General features: G+C 36.6%; 1 protein-coding gene across 6 annotated transcripts in view; it reads left to right on the top strand.

Annotated features, from left to right (window-relative positions):
• The window catches only part of il34 (interleukin 34), a 261,834-nt gene that overhangs the window by 82,488 nt on the left and 153,018 nt on the right, over positions 1-26,328 (top strand). For 4 of the 6 annotated variants that reach the window (XM_062036121.1, XM_062036120.1, XM_062036119.1 and 1 more), the window contains exon 1: positions 13,486-13,693. The exons of 1 other annotated variant lie outside the window; for it this stretch is intronic. The gene's annotated coding sequence lies outside the window, so the exon portion shown is untranslated. Of the gene's footprint in view, positions 1-13,485; positions 13,717-26,328 lie in introns of those variants that run through there. One more of the 6 variants, XM_062036123.1, reaches the window with a different exon arrangement.

Raw genomic sequence — 26,328 nt, 5'->3', positions numbered from 1 at the left:
TGGTTATGGCGGTCATTTACGTTAAGGAAGTAGTTTGACATGTACTTCGGTATCAGGGAGGTGTAGCGGATTTTATAGACTAGGCTCAGTGCAAGTTGTTTAACTCTGTCCTCCACCTTGAGCCAGCCCACTTTAGAGAAGTGGGTAGGAGTGAGGTGGGATCTGGGGTGGAGGTCTAGAAGTAACCTGACTAGCTTGTTCTGAGATGTTTGGAGTTTAGATTTGAGGGTTTTGGAGGTGCTAGGGTACCAGGAGGTGCATGCGTAATGGAAAAAGGGTTGAACGAGAGTTCCCGCCAGAATCCTCAAGGTGCTTTTGTTGACCAGAGAGGAGATTCTGTAGAGAAATCTCGCTCGTTGGTTAACCTTTTTGATTACCTTGGTTGCCATTTTATCACAGGAAAGGTTAGCCTCTAGAATGGAACCTAGGTAGGTGACCTCATCTTTCCTGGTGATGACACTGTCACCTACTTTTATGGTGAAGTGATTGACTCTCTTAGGTTGGTTGGAGAGGGCAGGACATCATATGTGGCTCTAATGATGAAACTTAGTCTATTAGACTCCATGCTCCATATTTCGTTCCACGTGATTGTTCTCCTCTCCACGCCCTCCCACCTCATCCAGCGGCCCTGCTGGGCTTGGGAGACTGCCTCCCCTCTTAACCACGCCCCCAACCACCACGCCCCACCCCCCACCTCCCAGAATCGGAGGTCTCAAGGTTGGCAAGTATGCGTGTTGGTAAGGTGGGTGGTGGTACTTGTGTGTTAGGACTAGTAAGTCTTCTAACATCCTACTCATCAGCTGTATTGATACCGTCTTCTTCTTGTGTGTTTTCGTAGTTTTGTAAAACCTCCATTTTAGCGTCACATTCAGCAAGTGCGGTTTGCATTGCATGCATTTCCTTTCGAGCTTTTATTGCGGCTTCTTCCTGTTCTATGGCCAGCTTTTCTTGTAAAGCTGCCGCCTTTGCTCTCAATGATGCACGCTCCATTTCCGCCTTTAATCTGACCAGTGTTGGGACTAACGTGTTACTAAGTACTGTTACTGTAACGCCGTTAGTTTCGGCGGTAACTAGTAATCTAACGCGTTATTTTTTTATATACAGTAACTCAGTTACCGTTACTGCATGATGCGTTACTGCGTTATTTTACGTTATTTTTATGTAGTATCGGCTAGAAACTGAAGATCTGAGTGTGTTTTATTGGAGCGCTCTGGTGGAAAAGAAGAGGCGTGCTTTCCCCCCACCGACAGAAAGCACGCCTCCAGAGCCGTACTTCGGGTCTAACAACCTTCACTTTACCCGGAAGAGGGTGTTTACAGCTGAGGGTGAATGACGAGCCCGGCGGTTTGTTGCAACTTTGTGACTTTATTGCACGCAGCCATCCACCAAGCTAGAGCACCTACACGCACTCACTGTCGCCGCTCCCTCACCTCTCTCGCCCACTCACTCACTGACGTCACTCACCTCACATGCTGTCATATCTTAAAGGGCCACACACACACACACACATACGCTACTCTCATAACAACTAACTAGACATCACGGCGAAGCCAGAAGTCGAGTTTTTTAACATGGAGACATTCTCAATACTTTTCTTTTGTCGAGCACAAAGAAAATAACATTTTAGTTAAATGTAAGTTGTGTCTTGGATCAAAGATCCTATCTACTTAGAGTTCAAGTTAAAGTGCCATTATGTTGCAGCTATTTCAAATAGTTTTGTCAATTTTTTCTGGCCTGAAATAAATTGGCCCTTTGAAACATATCTTTGTCTTTGTGTGTTGTATGTAGACCACATTGTTTGTGTGTTGTATGTAGACCACATTGTTTGTGTGTTGTATGTAGACCACATTGTTTGTGTGTTGTATGTAGACCACATTGTTTGTGTGTTGTATGTAGACCACATTGTTTGTGTGTTGTATGTAGACCACATTGTTTGTGTGTTGTATGTAGACCACATTGTTCGTGTGTTGTATGTAGACCACATTGTTTGTGTGTTGTATGTAGACCACATTGTTTGTGTGTTGTATGTAGACCACATTGTTTGTGTGTTGTATGTAGACCACATTGTTTGTGTGTTGTATGTAGACCACATTGTTTGTGTGTTGTATGTAGACCACATTGTTTGTGTGTTGTATGTAGACCACATTGTTTGTGTGTTGTATGTAGACCACATTGTTTGTGTGTTGTATGTAGACCACATTGTTTGTGTGTTGTATGTAGACCACATTGTTTGTGTGTTGTATGTAGACCACATTGTTTGTGTGTTGTATGTAGACCACATTGTTTGTGTGTTGTATGTAGACCACATTGTTTGTGTGTTGTATGTAGACCACATTGCTTTCTGAGTTGAGTGATGCAAATGCATGTCAAGTTGATCAACAGATGGTATTATTCTCCAGTGCAATAACAGTACTGAAATGAAGGCTAAAAGGGCATTAATGGGAGCCTTACAAAAAAGGGGAAAAAAAGAAATAACTAAATAGTTACTTTTCACAGTAACGCATTACTTTTTGGTGTAAGTAACTGAGTTAGTAACTGAGTAACTTTTGAAATAAAGTAACTAGTAATTGTAACTAGTTACTGGTTTTCAGTAACTAACCCAACACTGAATCTGACAGAAGAAGATGAAGAACGTGAACTTCCGCTTCGTGACGCAGCTTTACTTTGACTTCTAGCGGTCCGCTTTGTTGATGTAGAGCGACTATCTGCAGGTGACACCTTGTCTGTTGCACTCTTCCGCTTGCTCAACACGCTTAAAAACATCTTTCATCCACTCCTCACATTTCCAGAAAAAGTCCTCCATCATTTTATTTTTTGGATCAAACCAGTTGTTTTGATCTTCCACAAGCTCCTCCTCAGACATGAATTTCTGAACATCAGAATTAAGATCCAAAAATTCTTGCTGCAAGCCACTAAAGTCCACACGAAGCTGATTTTTTACAGCGTCCACATTAGCATCCTCCTCCATTAAGTGCTCAATCCGTGTCATCAAGCAAGAGAATTGAGCCAGTGCGCTCCTGCGTTCCTGCATCTTTCTCACATTGTGCTCTTCTACAGCCTTCTCGGTCATTTTTACTGTCTTTTTTCCACTGTCTTGTGCATCCATAACCAGCCAATATTTCCACAACGAGTTCACTTTCAAGCATCGTGCACTCACGTACCTGCTCGCGTCCTCTTGCAGGCTTGTTCCTCTGTTCCTTTCCAGTCAGGCAGTTCCACGTTCCTCTTAATCCACAATTAACTGGAATCCAGTGTGCTGTGGGGCCTTATTGTAGTGAATCACACCTGAGCCATCATAAATTAATCACATCTTAAAGGCCTACTGGAATGATTTTTTTTATTTATTTAAACGGGGATAGCAGATCCATTCTATGTGTCATACTTGATCATTTCGCGATATTGCCATATTTTTGCTGAAAGGATTTAGTAGAGAACAACGACGATAAAGGTCGCAACTTTTGGTCGCTGATAAAAAAAAAGCCTTGCCTGTACCGGAAGTAGCGTGACATCACAGGAGGAAGGACTCCTCACATTTTCCCATTGTTTACATTGCAGCAAGAGAGATTCGGACCGAGAAAGTGACGATTTCCCCATTAATTTGAGCGAGGATAAAAGATTTGTGGATGAGGAAAGTGAGAGTGAAGGACTACAGTGCAGTGCAGGACGTATCTTTTTTCGCTCTGACCGTAACTTAGGTACAAGGGTTCATTGGATTCCACACTTTCTCCTATTTCTATTTGTATTTTAAACCACCTCGGATACTATATTCTCTTGAAAATGAGAGTCGAGAACGCGAAATGGACATTCACAGTGACTTTTATCTCCACGACAATACATCGGCGAAGCTCTTTAGCTACTGAGCTAACGTGATAGCATCGGGCTCAAATGCAGATAGAAACAAAATAAATAAATCCCTGACTGGAAGGATAGACAGAAGATCAACAATAGTATTAAACCATGGACATGTAACTACACGGTTAATAATTCCCAGCTTGGCGAAGCTTAACAATGCTGTTGCTAACGACGCCATTGAAGCTAACTTAGCAACGGGACCTCACAGAGCTATGATAAAAACATCGGCGCTCCACCTACGCCAGCCCTCATCTGCTCATCAACACCCGTGCTCACCTGCGTTCCAGCGATCGACGGTACGACGAAGGACTTCATCCGTACGGTCGGCGGCTAGCGTCGGCTAGCGCGTCTGCTATCCAAGTCCAAGTCCTCCTGGTTGTGTTGCTACAGCCAGCCGCCAATACACCGATCCCACCTACAGCTTTCTTCTTTGCAGTCTTCATTGTTCATTAAACAAATTGCAAAAGATTCACCAACACAGATGTCCAGAATACTGTGGAATTTTGAGATAAAAACAGAGCTTTTTTGTATTGGATTCAATGGGGTACCAATACTTTCGGTTCAACCATTGACGTCACGCGCATACGTCATCATACATAGACGTTTTCAACCGGAAGTTTCGCGGGAAATTTAAAATGTCACTTTATAAGTTAACCCGGCCGTATTGGCATGTGTTGCAATGTTAAGATTTCATCATTGATATATAAACTATCAGACTGCGTGGTCGGTAGTAGTGGCTTTCAGTAGGCCTTTAACTGGACACGAAAGTACACAATGTGACAAAGAACATTTGACAACAATCAAACTAGGGATCTAGATATCTGGTCAGGACACTCCTCACTCTTTTGCCTTCACCTTCATTGTCCATTCCTTTTTGGTGACTTTATATACTCTGGACCTAGACGTCGAGTCCGTGACGTACATGGCGGGCAATAACTGATACAGTCTGCTTTGCCAGTCTAAAAGCATTCGCCGTTTCCCGTAGTCTTCCCTCGACGGCCAGGTAATACGAAGCACACGCTACCTTTTTTATCACATCCACGGTAGCTCGCATTATCGTTGACTCTCCTTCGACAGATGGACGAAGCTTTTCGGTAAGTAGAATCACAGCTGACCCGGACATTGGAAAGTTCTCTTGCCGTCTGGGAAGTGTTGTATCCCAAATAGCTGCAATCGCTTTCTCTTAAGGTATTCATGTGTGATTTCCACAAGTGTCTGTACATGTAGAAGAAGGAGAAACACGGGCATGTCTGGATGACTCGCCTTCATATTTCCAGCGGTTAGCTACGAGTTACGAAACCGCTTTGTTATGAAGCTGGCTGTGGCGCGTTCTTTCTGACGTCACTTCCTGTGTGGCGTCACTTCCTCTCCGAACTCAGTTTGTAAACGATTAATGAGTCCATACAAAGCTAAGAGCCGGAAATTCAAGAAACACACGGCGCACTTACCCGTGTAAAGATTTGTCCGAGGAGGGGAACCTTCAACGATAGTTTAGTGTGGCTGAAACGGGGCTTAGGCTAAATACTTATTCGTTTAAAGGCTTAGACATAGTGTAGACATAGTCTAAAAGTAACATGTTTTCCTTCACTCCTTATTTTCCCAATGTTATGCTTTTTATGTAATGCAAGGGTGTACCCTGCCTTCCGCCCGAGTGCAGCTGGGATAGGTCCCTTTTTTTAAATACCCGAAATAATTTGAGAGGTATGGCAAATAAATCATAACAGGGGAATCAAACCGAAGAAAGGAAATTCCCTTTTCCGTTGTACCAACCATGTCAATGTTGCTGATTCGCACGTCGGGCTTTCCCCTGTGAACTCAGCAGGCAGTGACATTCAGTGACACATCTTTCTGCGGTAGCGGGGTTTTTTTCTTTCTTACTGGTGTGCACTGATTGGGTTGTGGTGTCTATTAATGCAACAATGATGTAGTAACAGATGGATGTGAAGCAGTGCAGGAACCACAACACGATGATCAGGTTGTCTGACCGCTGTCAGTGTCGCAACCCGCAACGACCCTTCTTTAAAAGCTTAGCTGACATTGACGAGACATATAGATACTCTTTATTAAAGCAGCCATATGTAATAATTTCATGTCAAGTCATCATTAACTGGCCCTGAAAAGTCAAAAGTCATTAATAAATCATGCTCTTTTCGAATACCTCTATAGCTGATAACGGTAGTTCAGCCGGGATATGCTCATTTCAAAATGAAATTTACAGCCCCGAAATGTTTTGATTTCGATATCCCGCTCTCTACCGTTTGACTAATTAAAAAGTCAGTGAGTGTGTCACATCCAGGTTGCCAGGTACGCACCGTCATCTTCGTCGAGCTACGGCCACTGGTAAAGTTACTAAACATGTCAGACCTTAGTAAATCCAAAAGGCGTGGTTACAATTCTCAACTTATTCATGACAAAGCCAGGAACAAAACGAGGATTTGTATCGGGGATGCCTTTGAAAGAAGGAGACAATTGAAGGCGGAGAAGATTTTTTCATCTGACGCCAAACTTGCTAATTTCCTCCTTGATAGGTAAGTAAGGCATTTATGTTTTCTTATTACCTGTAATAAATGGAAACGGACATTTCGTATGTAAACTACACAGTCCAATACGGTCTATGATTGTGTCTAACAAAACTAGCATGTTCGTGCATCGACTGCTTAGCATGCTAGTCCAGTCAATGACACATCGACATATAGGCTAACGGGGGAAATATATGCTCGTTAGCCTGTATGTCGATGTGTATTCGAACTGGCAAGCCAAAATATATTTTCGACAAATAAAACCTATGTGGATACGGGTAGTGTCAGTGCCTATTTCGCTCTCAATATGCTGATACGCTGAGGAAATGGGTCCCAACATTAGCACGGCTGTCCTGGCAATGTGAAAGGTACGGAGACAGCCAAATCGCATGATTAAAGAATTCCTTATTCGTGTTTGCATACTGTGGACTACATGTACCAAGTTATATGGCAATGTTGGGATATATTATATTGTGATATAATGAAGGACGAAGTGATTAAGAAATGTTTATTTATATATATATATATATATATATATATATATATATATATATATATAGGCATGACATACTTCTTCCTGAAAATAGCCTAATTTCTGTGTAAAATGTGTTGGTTAGAGATTTGTTATTGACAAAATGCTTGTCTATTCAGCTATTGTGGTTCCTGCACCTCAACCCCTGGTAAGAGGCAGTGGAAGTTTGACATTCCTTGGAGTAGCCCAGTCGATCGAGCTGGATTCGGCTGTGTATCTGGCAACCTCAGTCAGGCAGAGGGGGAGGGGATTACATCATTTTGCCCGTGATTGCAGTACCATTTCTGGCCAGATTCTTATATATGGCTCCTTTAAACAAATATGCTTGCATTATGGAAGCAAATGACCCAGACAAAATGATCTAGGGTTTAATTGAGCAGGTTTTGGTAAACTTGAGAGGTGTCAAAAAAAAAATCTATTTTTGAATGACTCACGATTTTTACTTGTAACCATTCTTAATCGATTAAAAAAATCCAAAATCAATAATAATAATAACATTAAAAAAAATAAAAAATAAAAAATATATATATATATATATTGTGTGTGTGTGTATGTATGTATGTATGTATGTATATATATATATATATATATATATATATGTATGTATGTATGTATGTATATATATATATATATATATATATATATATATATATATATATATATATATATATATATATATATATATGCCATTAAATTCTAAGTTAATGATTATTTGCAAAACAAAAAATTAAGTTTTTCAGTTCGAACATTAAATATCTTGTCTTTGCAGTTAATTCAACTGAATATAAGTTGAAAAGGATTTGCAAATCATTGTATTGTGTTTTGATTTACGAATTACACAACGTGCCAACTTCACTGGTTTTGGGTTTTGTAAATTAAACAAAAACAAAAACACTGCAAAAATGGTGAAAACTGCAAGAGGCACAATAAGGAAATGTGTCACATCAGCCAATAATTTCTTTGTTAAAAAAAAAAAAGCTTTATCTTTACCAAAAATTACATTTATTGGAAAAATGATTCAATTGGAATTGACTCATTGTGGTTCTATATGGGGTGCCGAATGTAAAAGTTCAGGCACACTTTTCTAGCAGATACATTTCTCAGATTTAGCACATTTTAATGTTGACTCTAAATCAGGGGTGTCAAACGTACGGCCCGCGGGCCGAATCGGGCTCGCGAACAGGTTTTATCCGGCCCGCGGGATGAGTTTGCGAAGTATAAAAATGAGCCGAAATTTTCGAAGGAAACGGCTGTTCTAAATGTGTCCACTAGATGTCGCAATGGCATTTCTTTGTCTTTTTGTAGATGATGCTACATGCGTTAAAAAATAAAATAAACCACGTTAGTGCACCAGTCGAGGAAAATGAGCAAACTACATAACATCCTGTAATTTGATTTTGATATTATTTTTTTATCTTGATAGACTGAAAATTAACAGCAATGAGTCAGTTGCCTGATGAACATTATCACATCATTTATTCAGAAAACATTAAAAAAACGACAAATAAAGGTAGAATACTATTAACTGCAACATGCAAGTGTAAAAAAAACCCAACAACATTATGATTTGTACATTTTCAGAATGTGCTTGTTCTATTTTTAAACAAAGAAAACAATCTGAAGATGTCTTTATTTTTAAGTTATCGTGCCGTGATTTTACCAGTCCGGCCCACTTGGGAGTAGATTTTTCTCCACGTGGCCCCCGATCTAAAATTAGTTTGACACCCCTGTTCTAAATATTATATCTAAATGTTAAATCTAAACCTAAATCTTAAATCTAAGCCTATATGTTAAATCTAAACCTAAATGTTAAATCTAAATCTTAAATCTAAATGTGAGTGCTAAATCTTAAATCTAAACCTAAATCTTGAATCTAAACCTAAATCTTAAATCTAAATCTAAATGTGAGTGCTAAATCTTAAATCTAAACTTAAATCTAAACCTAAATCTACATCTAAATGTGAGTGCTAAATCTTAAATCTAAACCTAAATCTTAAATCTAAATCCTAAATCTAAATTTTAGTGCTAAATCTTAAATCTAAATCCTAAATCTAAATCTAAATGTGAGTGCTAAATATTTTCCGTTTTCGACTGACTTTTAGGAAGGGGTTACCAAAAAAAAACAACGTACCAGTTGTGTGTTTAAAACAGCAAAAGGACACCAGAGCTAACCATGTAAGCAACATGTAATCACGAGTTGGCTTTAAGTTCAATTTGTCAAAACAAAACAAAAAAATCTCTCAAGGTTACTTTGCATCCTTCCACCAAACCAGATGTGCCTGCGGGTGGCTTCTCCTCCTTGCCAGCTCCTCAGGAATTCCCAAAAAAGCTTTCACGAATTTGTCATATGTTTCAAGTACAGAGGTCACGGTACAATTTAAATCCTGCAGGAATGCAGTCCGACCATGTGGTCTCTGCAGAATGGAGGGGTCTCTCACATGGCACGCGGTCGCTCCCGTGGGCGCAGAGACGTGAAAACAAATGTAAAATAATGAGATTAGATGAAAGAAAATAAAGACACAAAAACAAAAAAGGTGAAAATGGGGTTAATATCTGTGAACTACATGAGGCAATTCCTAAAGGAAGTATGTGTGAATGCTCAAATGCTGAAGTTGAACAGAAATCCTGGAATTTTTTTTTTTAGAATTGTTGAAGTAGAGCACACTATTCCCAAACAGGCTGAATATTTTGAAAATGGAACGGTTTGAATCAGATGGAAAATGTGGGAATTGTGGAACTTGGAAGAAAAAGCGGGAGTTTTTTGGAAAATGGTAAAAAACTTGAATGGTCTGAATGAGTTGAAATGGTTGGTGTTGACATTTTTCAAATCGGTGGAGAAATGTTGAAGTAGTAACATGTTGATTTGAGAAATTGTATTACGGAATTCCTGGAATTTTGGCAATTTTTGGAATTTTTCCAGTTCAAAAAACAAATTTGTTTTTTATCCTGATTAAGGGGAATGTTTTGACGGTGGAACGGTTGAAATGCGTTGAAAAATGTGGAAAGACTAGTTGCTAGGAAAAAGGGTGGAAATAGGGCTCTGGAAAACCAGGTATTCTGGAAAATCCTGGAATTTTTTTGAACTTGGAAAAGAAGTTTGAATTTCCAGAATGGTGGAATATGTTGAATGGTTTGAATGGGTTGAAAAATGTGGAAATAGTGGAAGTTTGAAAAATGGCTAATTCATTTTAAATGGGGAAAAATGTCCCGGAAAACCTGGAATTCAGGGAAATCTGGGAATTTTTGGAATTTGTCAAGGGAAAGCCCGCAATTTCCGAATAGGCTGAACAGTTTGAAGTTGGAACAGTTTGAATCAAATGAAAAATGTGGGAATTGTGGAACTTTGAAGAATATTCCATTCATTTCAATGGGAATTTGAGGGAAAAAAAAGGGAATTTCTGGAAAAGCGGGAAATTTTGGAAAATGGTAAAAAACTTAAATGGTTTGAATGAGTTGAAATAGTTGGTGTTGAAATTTTCAAATCGGTGGAGAAGTGTTGAAGTGGTAACATGTTGAATTGAGAAATGGTATTACGAAATTCCTGGAATTTCGGGAATTTTTCCAGTTCAAAAAACAAATTCTTTTTTTCCCCCCCCCTGATTAAGAGGAATGTTTTGATTGTGGAACGGTTGAAATGCGTTGAAAAATGTGGAAAGAGTAGTCCCCAGAAAAATGGGTGGAAATAGGGCTGTGGAAAACCAGGAATTCTGGAATTTTTTTGAACTTGGAAAATAGGAAGTTTGAATTTCCAGAATGGTGGAATATGTTGAATGCTTTGAATAGGTTGAAAAATGTGGAAATTGTGGAAGTTTGAAAAAATGGCTAATTCATTTTGAATGGGGAAAAATGTCCCGGAAAACCTGGAATTCAGGGAAATCTGGGAATTTTTGGAATTTGTCAAGGGAAAGCCCGCAATTCCCGAATAGGCTGAACAGTTTGAAGTTGGAACGGTTTGAATCAGATGAAAAATGTGGGAATTGTAGAACTTTGAAGAATATTCCATTCATTTCAATGGGAATTTGAAGGGAAAAAAAGGGAATTTCGGGAAAAGCGGGAAATTTTGGAAAATGGTAAAAAACTTAAATGGTCTGAATGAGTTGAAATGGTTGGTGTTGAAATTTTTCAAATCGGTGGAGAAATGTTGAAGTAGTAACATGTTGAATTGAGAAATGGTAGTACGAAATTCCTGGAATTTCGGGAATTTTTCCAGTTCAAAAAACAACTTCGTTTTTTTTTCCTGATTAAGAGGAATGTTTTGACGGTGGAACGGTTGAAATGCGTTGAAAAATGTGGAAAGAGTAGTCTCCAAAAAATGGGTGGAAATAGGGCTTTGGAAAACGAGGAATTCTGGAAAATCCTGGAATTTTTTTGAACTTGGAAAAGAGGAAGTTTGAATTTCCAGAATGGTGGAATATGTTGAATGGTTTGAATAGGTTGAAAAATGTGGAAATGGTGGAAGTTTGAAAAAATGGCTAATTCATTTTGAATGGGGAAAAATGTCCCGGGAAACCTGGAATTCTGGGAAATCTGGGAATTTTTGGAATTTGTCAAGGGAAAGCCCGCAATTTCCGAATAGGCTGAACAGTTTGAAGTTGGAACGGTTTGAATCAGATGAAAAATGTGGGAATTGTGTAACTTTGAAGAATATTCCATTCATTTCAATGGGAATTTGAGAAAAAAAATGGGAATTTCGGGAAAAGCGGGAATTTTTTTGAAAATGGTAAAAAACTTAAATGGTCTGAATGAGTTGAAATGGTTGGTGTTAAACATTTTCAAATCGGTGGAGAAATGTTGAAGTAGTAACATGTTGAATTTAAAAATGTTATTACGAAATTCCTGGAATTTCGGGAATTTTCCCAGTTCTAAAAACAACTTCTTTTTTTTTTTCTTTCCTGATTAAGAGGAATGTTTTGACAGTGGTACGGTTGAAATGCGTTGAAAAATGTGGAAAGAGTAGTCACCAGAAAAAAGGGTGGAAATAGGGCTCTGGAAAACCAGGATTTATGGAAAATCTTGGAATTTTTTTGAACTTGGAAAGAGGGAGTTTGAATTTCCAGAATGGTGGAATATGTTGAATGGTTTGCATATTGAAAATGTGAAAATGGTGAAAGTTTGAAAAATGGCCAATTCATTTTGAATGGGGAAAAATGTTCCGGAAAACCTGCAATTCTGGGAAATCTGGGAATTTTTGGAATTTGTCAAGGGAAAGTCTGCAATTCCCGAATAGGCTGAACAGTTTGAAGTTGGAACGGTTTGAATCAGATGAAAAATGTGGGAATTGTGGAACTTTGAAGAATATTCCATTAATTTCAATGGGAATTTGAGGGGGAAAAAAGGGAATTTCGGGAAAAGCGGGAAATTTTGGAAAATGGTAAAAAACTTAAATGGTTTGAATGAGTGAAATGGTTGGTGTTGAAATGTTCAAATCGGTGGAGAAATGTTGAAGTAGTAACATGTTGAATTGAGAAATGGTATTACGAAATTCCTGGAAATTTGGGAATTTTTCCAGTTCAAAAAACAAATTCATTCCCCCCCCCCCCCCCCCCCCCCTGATTAAGAGGAATGTTTTGACTGTGGAACGGTTGAAATGCGTTGAAAAATGTGGAAAGAGTAGTCCCCAGAAAAATGGGTGGAAATAGGGCTTTGGAAAACCAGTAGTTCTGGAAAATCCTGGAATTTTTTTGAACTTGGAAAAGAGGAAGTTTGAATTTCCAGAATGGTGGAATATGTTGAATGCTAGGTTGAAATATGTGGAAATTGTGGAAGTTTGAAAAAATGGCTAATTCATTTTGAATGGGGAAAAATGTCCCGGAAAACCTGGAATTCTGGGAATTTTTGGAATTTGTCAAGGGAAAGCCCACAATTCCCGAATAGGCTGAACAGTTTGAAGTTGGAAAGGTTTGAATCGGGTGAAAAATGTGAGAATCTGGAGAAGAGTAAGAATAATAATAAGAATACATAGATGAACTTTGGTGTAGAAAAGCATAAGCTTTGGAGCCTTCACACAATGACGGCTCGCTGCAGTTTCATATCATGTCAAATGAAAACATGTGAGGCGCTCACAGGCATCAAGCGTGCCGTCGTGAAGACTCACATCCGGCTGCGCTTTCAAAATAAAACCCCGCATACGTTCCGTGATTCACGCTGTGCGTCCACTGAGTTCAGGGAAAGACCCGAGAATAACAATCTGAGACCGCAGCCTAATACAGTACGAACTGGTTTTAAAATGACACTGGTATGCAGCTCAGCCTGTCCCAGTTTAGATGCCGTGATTAGGTTACACATCCGGGGGCGGCAGAAATTAATACCCTGACCACAGTACACTCTCCAATTCAAAAGTTATATTTAAATGATCGTCACAGCTGCTTAAGAGCTCACTTAATTTATTTGTTGGTAGTAATTGGATTTAAAATGATATATTGAATGCGATGTTTTGGAATTCATGTAACTATTTATTTATAGTAACCCCTAGCATTTGGAAGTAAAAAAGGAAGCGGCACGCAAATGCCGGATGCAACGTTTTATTTTGAAAGCCGACACCACGTTGGTGTTTAATTGTACCTTGACGCGGACAGAGGCAGGACAACCTGTTGCGCGGCTGTCTTCATTCACACTCATCCTGGAGACAAGAGGAGCAAAGCCTGCGTGGATTGACGCGGCAAGTGGCGGACTTCCCTCTCATGACCCCTTTTTAGGCTTTTTTTTTTTTTTGGCCGTCATTTTTCCTGAAGAAAGTTGCATGGATTCAAGCTTCCGGCAGCGTAAAGAGGACTAAATTCCCTGGGAAAAGGTGCGTGGGAGATCCACAGTCAGGTGCATTTTCGTCTTTACTTTGCCCCTCTCACCAGGTGCAGGGGATTATTCCTTGCCTGCAGGTGTGCATGGGAATTGTTTCAGAATAAGAGTTGACATGGAGCTTTCTGTTGATTTTCTGACAGTTAGTGCGGATTCATGTGAGAATAAATGAGTCAAAGTTAGTATCTGGTGGAGTTTGTCAATGATGGCTTCGAAATGAGCATTTGCAAGGTGGCAGAAGTGAATGGAGGACCTGCATGCACGCACACACAGTATAGATTGGGATTACTGTCTGACTTTAATATGACACACTCTTAATATATTCACAAACTCTTGCAGGATTATAAAAAAACTACATTGTCAAGACATGTTTAAACTTCAGTGTTTGAATTTAAAGCTGTATGGTCCTCACAAGTCCAAACTTGACTTAAGGCACCAATAACTTTTTAATTTGTTCACACCTTTTGAGGGCATAGGGTTCAGCGAGAAACCCCAAAGGCGTTTTTACAGGTCAGTGAGCATCCGAGCGTCCAGGTAAAAACTCTTTGTAGTGATTTGTGGGGCAGAATGTAAGCGGATCTAATTGAAGTATTTTGTTTGTTAGCTGGCTTGAACACGAGCGGGCTTTTTGGTTTTACACTTAGGAATTTGACTAAAAGCCAAAAAAAAAAAAAGCAGGATAAAGTGTGCGTCCAAGTTATAAAATCAATTTTATGGGTCGCTTTAACTTTAAAAAAGACAAAAACAATGATTGGATGAGTTGATACAAATTTTCCGTACACACTAAAAAATGTTGGGTTAAAAAATACCCAATTTTAACCCAACTGCTGGTTCAAAAAAGGATGATCCCCTTATTTGAGTTATTTTAACTCAACATTTTGGGTTAATTTTTTCAACACAACTTTTGCGTTGAATTATTTAACCAAAAAGGGGAGTTATGATAACTTAATGTTGGGTTATTCCCAACCAAACTATTGGGTTTAATTATTTAACCCAAAAGTTGAGTTATGATAACTTTATGTTGGGTTATTCCCAACCAAACTATTGGGTGGAATTATTTAACCCAAAAGTTGAGGTATGATAACTTAATGTTGGGTTATTCCCAACAAAACTATTGGGTTGAATTATTTAAACCAAAAGTTGAGTTATGATAACTTAATGTTGGGTTATTCCCAGCCAAACTGTTGGGTTGAATTATTTAACCCAAAAGTTGAGTTATGATAACTTAATGTTGGGTTATTCCCAACAAAACTATTGGGTTGAATTATTTAAACCAAAGGTTGAGTTATGATAACTTAATGTTGGGTTATTCCCAACCAAACTATTGGGTTGAATTATTTAACCCAAAAGTGGAGTTATGATAACTTAATGTTGGGTTATTCCCAACCAAACTGTTGGGTTGATTTATTTAGCCCAAAAGTTGAGTTATAACTTTATGTTGGGTTATTCCCAACCAAACTGTTGGGTTGGATTATTTAACCCAAAAGTTGAGTTATGATAACTTTGTGTTGGGTTATTCCCAGCCAAACTGTTGGGTTGAATTATTTAGCCCAAAAGTTGAGTTATGATAACTTAATGTTGGGTTATTCCCAACCAAACTGTTGGGTTGATTTATTTAGCCCAAAAGTTGAGTTATAACTTTATGTTGGGTTATTCCCAACCAAACGGTTGGGTTGGATTATTTAACCCAAAAGTTGAGTTATGATAACTTTATGTTGGGTTATTCCCAGCCAAACTGTTGGGTTGAATTATTTAACCCAAAAGTTGAGTTATGCTAACTCAATGTTGGTTGATTCATAACCCAACTATTGGGTTAAATTTATTTAACACAAACGTTAAGTCATGCTCACTTCAATGTTAGGTTATTCCAAACCCAACTATTGGGTTGTGCAGTTTAGCGCTCCTTGACCCAATAGTTGATTAAAAATGCAAAATTTCACTGCTGGTTTGTCCTACTCCTTCCCAACTACTGATCAACATTATTGTTATTCCATTAAAATATACTCAAAAGCAAGATAGGAGCGACATTTTTTAAATTTTTTTTTACAAGATTTGCTGTGTATGGTCATTGTAGTTCTATACAGCATGCTCAAATATTTTCATGTACATAAGATGTGTGATTGTTAATAATGTTAATGAGATGAATCCTTAATACAATTCCCTTCAAGAAAAAAGTACCTTTTTTAATAAAAAATAAAAAAGCCTTTTACCCCAAAATGCGTTACTCGTTGAAAAACAACCCAGAAATGGTTCATAGTTTTGAAAATCCAGAAATGGAGTTAAAATAATACCCTTGTCACCCAAAAAATGGATTGCTCTATGTGAAAATAACTCCAAAATTTAACCCAACACTCGCAACTCATAAATTGGGTTATCAAAATAACCCAGCTTTTTTTAGTGTGTACAATACTCTCAGACGGCGACTTCTTTCTTAAGCGTCAACTTTACTTAGTCGATATCAGGCTTTAAACAATTCAAAACATTGCAGTGTTTCCCACACATTCATTTATTTGTGGCGGCCCGCCACGAAAGAATTACGTCCGCCACAAATAAAAAAAATAAAATAAAATAAAAAAAAATTTTTTTTAAATTTTTTTATTTTGTGCTGTCCAGCTTCTCAGGCAAATCATAGAGTTGATGTAGATGCCCATATAGGCTGTTCAGATTTACTTTACAAAAGAGAAGTGTAGGATACTTCTCTTGTTGCCTTATTTGTATTTGACCACTACTGTTTTCTGTTTATTTGTTACTGACTGTGGCAGGACACCTCTGCCTCTGTTTCACTTTATGTTGCTGGTAAATAATATGGTTGTAGTAGTAGGCCAAAGTTAAATTATTTAGTATGCACTAATTAAAGGGGCAGAGCTTTAAGAGACATTTTAGCTTTTATATTTTATAAGATATATTTTTTGTAAGAACCATAATTAATAAATATATTTCAGTGAATAACTTATTGTTCAAATCTGTATATAAATATGTACATAAAGTGTTGTAATTATATTGTAAAATGGATGGATGGACGTTTAAAACAAAACTGTTATTATTAATTAGTAAGTCTACATTTTTTGAGCCTTTTTAGAGAAAATCATATCATTGTAGTACATTATGCAAATTACTCGATGTCATGGTGACCACGCCCATAGCCACGCCCCCACCGCCACAGGTATCTTGCCAGTTTATGGGAAACACTGCATTGGTTTTTATTTTCTTTAGCTGAGGTTCTACCAAAATCTTCTTTTTTTTTAAAGAAAGCAGTGGAGGAGAAGGGGGTTGGTTGTCACACTCATACGGTATGGAAATTCACGGGATTCGAATCGGAGCTCGCTTCTCTAGAGTAAACAAAGATTTTCTAAGTCTGAAACTAATTTCAATGTGTAACAGACCCCTTCCATGAAGGTAGAAATCGGGCATTGGGCAGTTTTGACTGTGGTGCGCTATAATAGTTTGCTTCTAAGTTTGGTTTTGAAGTATTATTTTTTGCCTCAATGCGATACTTTGTTTCAATAAGATTAAACGATATCCAGAAACAAGCGTGTTGTTGTCACTGAATATGAAGCCGACAAGAGATGTGGTCTAGTTCAGTGGCTCCAGCTGTTTTGTGTGTGTGTGTGTGTGTGTGTGTGTGTGTGTGTGTGTGTGTGTGTGTGTGTGTGTGTGTGTGTGTGTGTGTGTGTGTGTGTGTGTGTGTGTGTGTGTGTGTGTGTGTGTGTGTGTGTGTGTGTGTACTGTCATCACTACGCTGCCCTTTTATACATCGTCAAGATTTGTCGGAGTTGAGTGTGTGCCGCTCAATTCTCCACTGAGGTGCTGGAACACAGCTGAGCAAATTAATTCGGCCCGGTTAGCGCTTCAATCTGGCCCGCCGGACATTCCCCCCCCCATTTTTTTTAGATCTTTAAGATGGAAAGTGTAGCTGCCATGACGATGTACAGTGATGTTGTCAAATGACCGTAAGTCTTCAACTATACAAAGTATTTCAATGGTTGGAATCTGCGCTTTTGCATGATATACTAGTTACTATGGTAATCTAATTGGTTACTATGGTAATCTAATTAGTTACTATGGTAACCTAATTAGTTACTATGGTCATTTATGTCACATCAGCTCAGACGAGGCACCAAGCAGTGTGGGTAGGGAGCGTTTCCACAGAGCGGCCAGCCTGAAATGCAGGTGTCAGGGACAGACGCGGAAGAAGATTTTTCCAACAAAGTTCTAAAGCTTAGTGATACATCAGTTTGTAGGTGTTTTTTTTTCTACCCTTCGCAATTATATTTCTCTGTTTTTGTTGCTTTTCGCTTGATTGTAAAATATGTCGATCAAGAGGGGGTGTGACGTTCATATGTTGTCAATATTCAGTGTTTTATCCTTTTATAGTTAATAATGTAAATCCCACATTCTTTATTTTCGTGTACATTCTGGGTGTCTCATTAAGTAAAAAAAAATTTTAAATTCCGTTTTGTAAGGTGGTCTGTCATAACGTTTTTAGCGTTCAATCAGACATTATTGGGAGGTTTTGTATTACTGTTCCTAAAAATAGGACCCACGCACATACAGTACAGCAGATTTTCACAGCTTACATATATATTTTTATATTTATGTATGTATGTATGTATGTGTGTGTGTGTGTGTGTGTGTGTGTGTGTGTGTGTGTGTGTATGTATACATATGTATGTATGAAAACATATGTATGTATACATATGTATGTCTGTATGTATACATATGTATGTATACATACGTATACATATGTATGTATGAAAACATATGTATGTATGTATACATATGTATGTATGTATACATATGTATGTATGTATACATATGTATGTATGTATACATATGTATGTATGTATACATATGTATGTATGTATGTATACATATGTATGTATGTATACATATGTATGTATGTATACATATGTATGTATGTATACATATGTATGTATGTATACATATGTATGTATGTATGTATGTATACATATGTATGTATGTATGTATACATATGTATGTATGTATGTATACATATGTATGTATGTATGTATACATATTTATGTATGTATGTATGTATACATATTTATGTATGTATGTATGTATACATATGTATGTATGTATGTATACATATGTATGTATGTATGTATACATATTTATGTATGTATGTATGTATACATATGTATGTATGTATGTATGTATACATATGTATGTATGTATGTATACATATGTATGTATGTATGTATACATATTTATGTATGTATGTATACATATGTATGTATGTATGTATACATATGTATGTATGTATGTATGTATACATATGTATGTATACATATGTATGTATGTATGTATGTATACATATGTATGTATGTATGTATACATATGTATGTATGTATGTATACATATGTATGTATGTATGTATACATATGTATGTATGTATGTATACATATGTATGTATGTATGTATACATATGTATGTATGTATGTATACATATGTATGTATGTATGTATACGTATGTATGTATGTATACATATGTATGTATGTATGTATACATATGTATGTATGTATGTATACATATGTATGTATGTATGTATGTATACATATGTATGTATGTATGTATGTATGTATGTATGTATGTATGTATGTATGTATGTATGTATGTATGTATGTATGTATGTATGTATGTATGTATGTATGTATGTATGTATGTATGTATACATATGTATGTATGTATGTATGTATACATATGTATGTATGTATGTATGTATGTATGTATACATATGTATGTATGTATGTATACATATGTATGTATGTATGTATACATATGTATGTATGTATGTATACATATGTATGTATGTATGTATACATATGTATGTATGTATGTATACATATGTATGTATGTATGTATGTATGTATGTATGTATGTATGTATACATATGTATGTATGTATGTATGTATACATATGTATGTATGTATGTATGTATACATATGTATGTATGTATGTATGTATACATATGTATGTATGTATGTATGTATACATATGTATGTATGTATACATATGTATGTATGTATGTATGTATACATATGTATGTATGTATGTATGTATGTATACATATGTATGTATGTATGTATGTATACATATGTATGTATGTATGTATGTATACATATGTATGTATGTATGTATGTATACATATGTATGTATGTATGTATGTATGTATACGTATGTATGTATACGTATGTATGTATGTATGTATACGTATGTATGTATACGTATGTATGTATGTATGTATACGTATGTATGTATGTATGTATACGTATGTATGTATGTATGTATACGTATGTATGTATGTATGTATACATATGTATGTATGTATACGTATGTATACATATGTATGTATGTATACGTATGTATGTGTACGTATGTATGTGTACGTATGTATGTATGCATGTATATGTATGTATGTATGCATGTATATGTATGTATGTATACGTATGTATGTATGTATGTATGTATGTATACGTATGCATGTATGTATGTATACGTATGCATGTATGTATGTATACGTATGTATGTATGTATGTATACGTATGCATGTATGTATGTATACGTATGCATGTATGTATGTATACGTATGCATGTATGTATGTATACGTATGCATGTATGTATGTATACGTATGTATGTATGTATGTATACGTATGTATGTATGTATGTATACGTATGTATATGTATGTATGTATACGTATGTATATGTATGTATGTATGTATACATATGTATGTATGTATGTATACATATGTATGTATACGTATGTATGTATGTATGTATACGTATGCATGTATGTATACGTATGCATGTATGTATGTATACGTATGCATGTATGTATGCATACGTATGCATGTATGTATGTATGTATGTATGTATACGTATGTATGTATGTATACGTATGTATGTATACGTATGTATGTATGTATGTATACGTATGTATGTATGTATGTATGTATACGTATGTATGTATGTATGTATGTATACGTATGTATGTATACGTATGTATGTATGCGTATGTATGTATGTATGTATGTATACGTATGTATGTATGTGTGTATACATATGTATGTATGTATGTATACATATGTATGTAGGTATGTATACATGTATGTATGTATACATATGTATGTAGGTATGTATACATATGTATACATATGTATGTAGGTATGTATGTATGTATGTATACATATGTATGTAGGTATGTATGTATGTATGTATACATATGTATGTATGTATGTATACATATGTATGTATGTATACATATGTATGTATGTATGTATACATATGTATGTATGTATGTATGTATACGTATGTATGTATGTATACATATGTATGTATGTATGTATGTATGTATACATATGTATGTATGTATGTATGTATGTATATGTATGTATGTATATGTATGTATGTATATGTATGTATGTATATGTATGTATATGTATGTATGTATACATATGTATGTATGTATACATATGTATGTATGTATACATATGTATGTATGTATACATATGTATGTATGTATGTATACATATGTATGTATGTATGTATACATATGTATGTATATATTTATAGTTAGTTTATTATTCTTCGGTCAATGGTCAACAAAATAAACAAACAGTTGTACACTCATAGATTGAAAATGAAAATGTTGCACACCGAAAGGGTTTAGGTTGAAGTTGAACACTTATTGCGCCTAACCCTATAGACAATGTCAAGTTACAAGATGAACTTCCGAAAATTATGAAATGTCCTTTGTACAACATATTATAAATACACATTATACACAACATAAACACAGTTCAATTATATACACAGTAAAGGCATGTGAAATATCCTTGTACACATGTTAAACCTTTGTACCAATTATATACTATATACAAACAATTGTACTTCCATTATTATTTATATCCCACATTTAGTTTTTAATTAACATTGATCACAGTATTAACTACAGTGTTGATTCAAGAGTGATATATTTTTTCAAGATATTGGTCTTAAAGTGTTTTTTAAATGTGTGAATGTAACTGGAACATTTTAAGGAATCATCCAAGCTGTTCCACAGTTGAACCCCCCTGACAGAAACTCATCTACTTTTTAAGCTCGTTCTTATGTTTGCTTTCTGAAAGACAGCTGAACCTCTGAGGTCATAGGGATTCTCTCTGGGTTTGAACCTCTCCTGTAGACACCCAGGCAGCATGTGGTTATGAGCTTTGTACGTCACAATAGCAGTGTTGAGGTCAACAAGATCGTGCAGTTTTAATGTTTTTAATTTAAATAAACAGAGCATTGGTATGGTCATGATAATCTGCATAATTTACAATTCTAATCGCTTTCTTTTGAAGTAAGAACATAGAGTTGATGTTTGATTTGTAATTGTTACCCCAGATTTCAACACAATAATTAAGATATGGGAGTACAAAATAATTATATAACATGTTAAGAGCCTTTTGATTTACAGAGTTTTTAATTTTATGTAACATAGCAATAATTTTTGTCATCTTTGTCTTAAGTATATTTATGTACAGTTTCCAATTTAATTTATCTACATAGATTCCCAAAAATGTTGTTGAATACACCCTTTCTATCTCCATATTAATTCTTATGTGACACTGTATGTTATTTTTCCTATTTCCAAAAATTATATATTTTGTTTTATTTAGGTTGATTGATAGTTTATTGGCATCAAAGCATTGTTTTAGTATGTGGAGTTCACTCTCTACAGTCTCTAAGCCAGGGGGCACCAGGTAGCCCGTAAGGACCAGATGAGTAGCCCGCTGGCCTGTTCTAAAAATAGCTCAAATAGCAGCACTTACCAGTGAGCTGCCTCTATTTTTTTTATTTTTTTTATTTACTAGCAAGCTGGTCTCGCTTTGCCCGACATTTTTAATTCTAAGAGAGACAAAACTCAAATAGAATTTGAAAATCCAAGAAAATATTTTAAAGACTTGGTCTTCACTTGTTTAAATAAATTCATTTTTTTTTTTTACTTTGCTTCTTATAACTTTCAGAAAGACAATTTTAGAGAAAAAAATACAACCTTTAAAATGATTTTAGGATTTTCAAACGCATATACCTTTTTACCTTTTTAAATTCCTTCCTCTTCTTTCCTGACAATTTAAATCAATGTTCAATAAATTTATTTTTTTTATTGTAAAGAATAATAAATACATTTTAATTACATTTTTCATTTTAGCTTCTGTTTTTTCGACGAAGAATATTTGTGAAATATTTCTTCAAACTTATTATGATTAAAATTCAAAAAAAATATTCTGGCAAATCTAGAAAATCTTTAGAATCAAATTTAAATCTTATTTCAAAGTCTTTTGAATTTCTTTTAAAATTTTTGTTCTGGAAAATCTAGAAGAAATAATGATTTGTCTTTGTTAGAAATATAGCTTGGTCCAATTTGTTATATATTCTAACAAAGTGTAGATTGGATTTTAACATATTTAAAACATATCATCAAAATTCTAAAATTAATCTTAATCAGGAAAAATGACTAATGATGTTCCATAAATTCTTTTTTAAATTTTTTCCAAAAGATTCAAATTAGTTAGTGTTTCTCTTCTTTTTTTCGGTTGAATTTTGAATTTTAAAGAGTCGAAATTGAAGATAAACTATGTTTCAAAATTTAATTGCCATTTTTTTGTGTTTTCTCCTCTTTTAAACCGTTCAATTAAGTGTAAATATCATTAATTATTAATAATAACATAGAGTTAAAGGTACATTGAGCAAATTGGCTATTTCTGGCAATTTATTTAAGTGTGTATCAAACTGGTAGCCCTTCGCATTAATCAGTACCCAAGAAGTAGCTCTTGGTTTCAAAAAGGTTGGTGACCCCTGCTCTACACATTTCCCCAGTTTTAGTTTAGAGATAAGGAAATATTGGCCTGGCCCACTAGGATCCCTCTTTATGTTTGTGAACTTTATATTCCATACATTTAGAGTGATGTGATAATCAAACACTCTAGAAGTCTAGAATGAAAGAGTATATAAGAGAATTGACAGAGTGTGTGTACTATAATTCATAATAACATTGATTTTGATTCAATATTATGTTTTGAGCAATGACAGTTTGAAAGAAAAAAAAACAGCTTTGTTTTATTAGTCAACATTGCAACTTTTTCTAAATTACATTTCACCTTTAAGCTTTTTTATTTCACTTTTGTTATGTTTTTGTTTATTTTAATAGCATTTTTAGAATGTGCTGTGGGCTTTTAAAACATTAGCTGTGGGCTGCAAATGGCCTCCGGGGCACACTTTTGACACCCCTGCTATAGATAATAAAAAATGTAATCGGATAAATCTATCGATAAAAAGCTGAGCCTGGCGACGCATGCGTGTTAACAACTCTCTCGCTCTCTCGGTCTCCGCCCCTCCCTCACCAATGCTGCTGCGTGCACCCCTCCCCTCCCTCCTTCCCACACTCAGACCCACACCCAGCGCGGCTCCTCCGTGTGACACAAGAGATTCAGAAGGACGGCGCTGCAATAAAACACACTCGGATCTTCTGTTTCTAGCCGTTACTGCGTTATTTTACGTTATTTTTTATGTAGTAACGCATCATGTAGTAACGGTAACTGAGTTACTGAATATAAAAAATAACGCGTTAGATTACTAGTTACCGCCGAAACTAACGGCGTTACAGTAACGCGTTACTTTGTAACGCGTTAGTCCCAACACTGGTGGAGGTATAAACACTGGTGGAGGTATAAACCTCCCCCCTCCCTTGAGCACATAACTCAGACTTGAATGCTGCCATAGTTTCTGGTGTTTGGTGTCTTAACAAATCTATATTGAACTGCTTTTTTGGTTTTCTCTTATCAAAGAAATCCTGGAAAATGCTGAATACAGGTAGATGATCACTTATGTCATTGAGTAGTAGTCCTGCTGTTATTTGATTCTCCGGTTGATTGGTGAAAATGATATCAGTGTGGCAAAATCTACTGTTATTCTGGGGCCGTACTTATCAAGCTTCTTAGAATTACTCCTAAAAAGTCTGCTAAGAGTTGACTTAAGAGTAAATAAATTCTTCGCTGAAAGCTGCACTTAAAAGTTAGTTATCAAGCGTCTTACTCACACGGGGCGGTATAGCTCGGTTGGTAGAGTGGCCGTGCCATCAACCTGAGGGTTGCAGGTTCGATTCCCGCTTCCGCCATCCTAGTCACTGCCGTTGTGTCCTTGGGCAAGACACTTTACCCACCTGCTCTCAGTGCCACCCACACTGGTTTAAATGTAACTTAGATATTGGGTTTTCACTATGTAAAGCGCTTTGAGTCACTAGAGAAAAGCGCTATATAAATATAATTCACTTCACTTCACACTTCACACTTTCAGCGAAGTGTAGGACTGAATCTTAAGTGTCACACTCAGAGCTGAATTACGACATTACTATGTGCCGTAAACGGAATTTTAGGTGACGTCATTTCTGTGTCCATAGAAATGACCAATCACGTTGTCTAAGAATAAAGAAATATCTTGGAAATATTTAAGTGGACAATGGGAGTGTATATTTTGACAATAAACTACAAAATAATACAAAACAAACTAGTCCCCGCCGGCACTCACGCTACCGCTCCCTCTCTTCTATCGCCCACACACTCACTGACGTCACTCACCTCACGGCCACACACATACGCTACTGTCATAACATTTTCTTTCCAATTCATTAATTAGGCAACTAATTTGAAACTAGTGTGGGTGGCTCTATATATACTAGCCCACTGCAGACACATGCAGAAATCAACACGGAATCGAAAAGTATTAAATCTGTGACAAAAATAATATCCGCTTTGTCTAAACAATACCGTTTGATCAGCTGCTCGTCATCAAAAAAAACCAAAACATTGTTCCGTTCCCTGAACGTTCGCGCACGTCTCTCTCGCCTCGGTGCCATCCCCTGCTGGCAACTCCTAACCACTTAAGACACCTCTGAAGGTCTCTTAAATATCGTGGAGAGTAGGAGTGATTCTTAGACTTAAGAACGTTGATAAAAAGCTTTTATTCTTAAGTTTGAGAGTAGGACTAAATTTCGCAAATTCTCAGGACTTAAGTGTAAAATGGCACTCTAAGAAGCTTGATAAGTACGGCCCCTGGTTGGTTTCGTGATAAGTCAGACTGGTCTTGCAACCTACCAAGATGTGTTTGAGGGTTGCTGGGGCTGTACACTGGAGACAGGCTGGGTCCTCTCCATACCAGAGAAGGGCTCTAATGATGAAACAGTCTATTAGACTCCATGCTCCATATTTCGTGATTGTTCTCCTCTCCACGCCCTCCCACCTCATCCAGCAGCCCCGCTGGGCTTGGGAGACTGCCTTGGCACACCTGGCTGCTTCCTCCATGTGCCGCCGTTCGGTTGCAGTTGCCTTTTGCCACGTGGTGTGTTGTTGCTTCCAAACCAAGGCCTCCTCTGCCATATTGAACATGCCCCACTATATCCCGGTGTCTGAGGGCAGTCTTTGCCACTGTGCCTGCTGCAGATGGATTCCATTTCCTCCCTGTCGCTAGGGTTGGAGCAGCATCTCTGACGAATGAGTCTCGAGATTCTGCGAGAGTCATTTCCAGCCTTGATTTGGCACATTTGTACTCCGCCACGCTTGAGATCG

The sequence above is a fragment of the Entelurus aequoreus genome, linkage group LG24 (genome assembly GCF_033978785.1).
Source record: "Entelurus aequoreus isolate RoL-2023_Sb linkage group LG24, RoL_Eaeq_v1.1, whole genome shotgun sequence".
Lineage (NCBI taxonomy): Eukaryota > Metazoa > Chordata > Actinopteri > Syngnathiformes > Syngnathidae > Entelurus > Entelurus aequoreus.
Note: the sequence above shows the minus strand (reverse complement) of the source record. Positions and strands in the feature narration are given on the sequence as shown.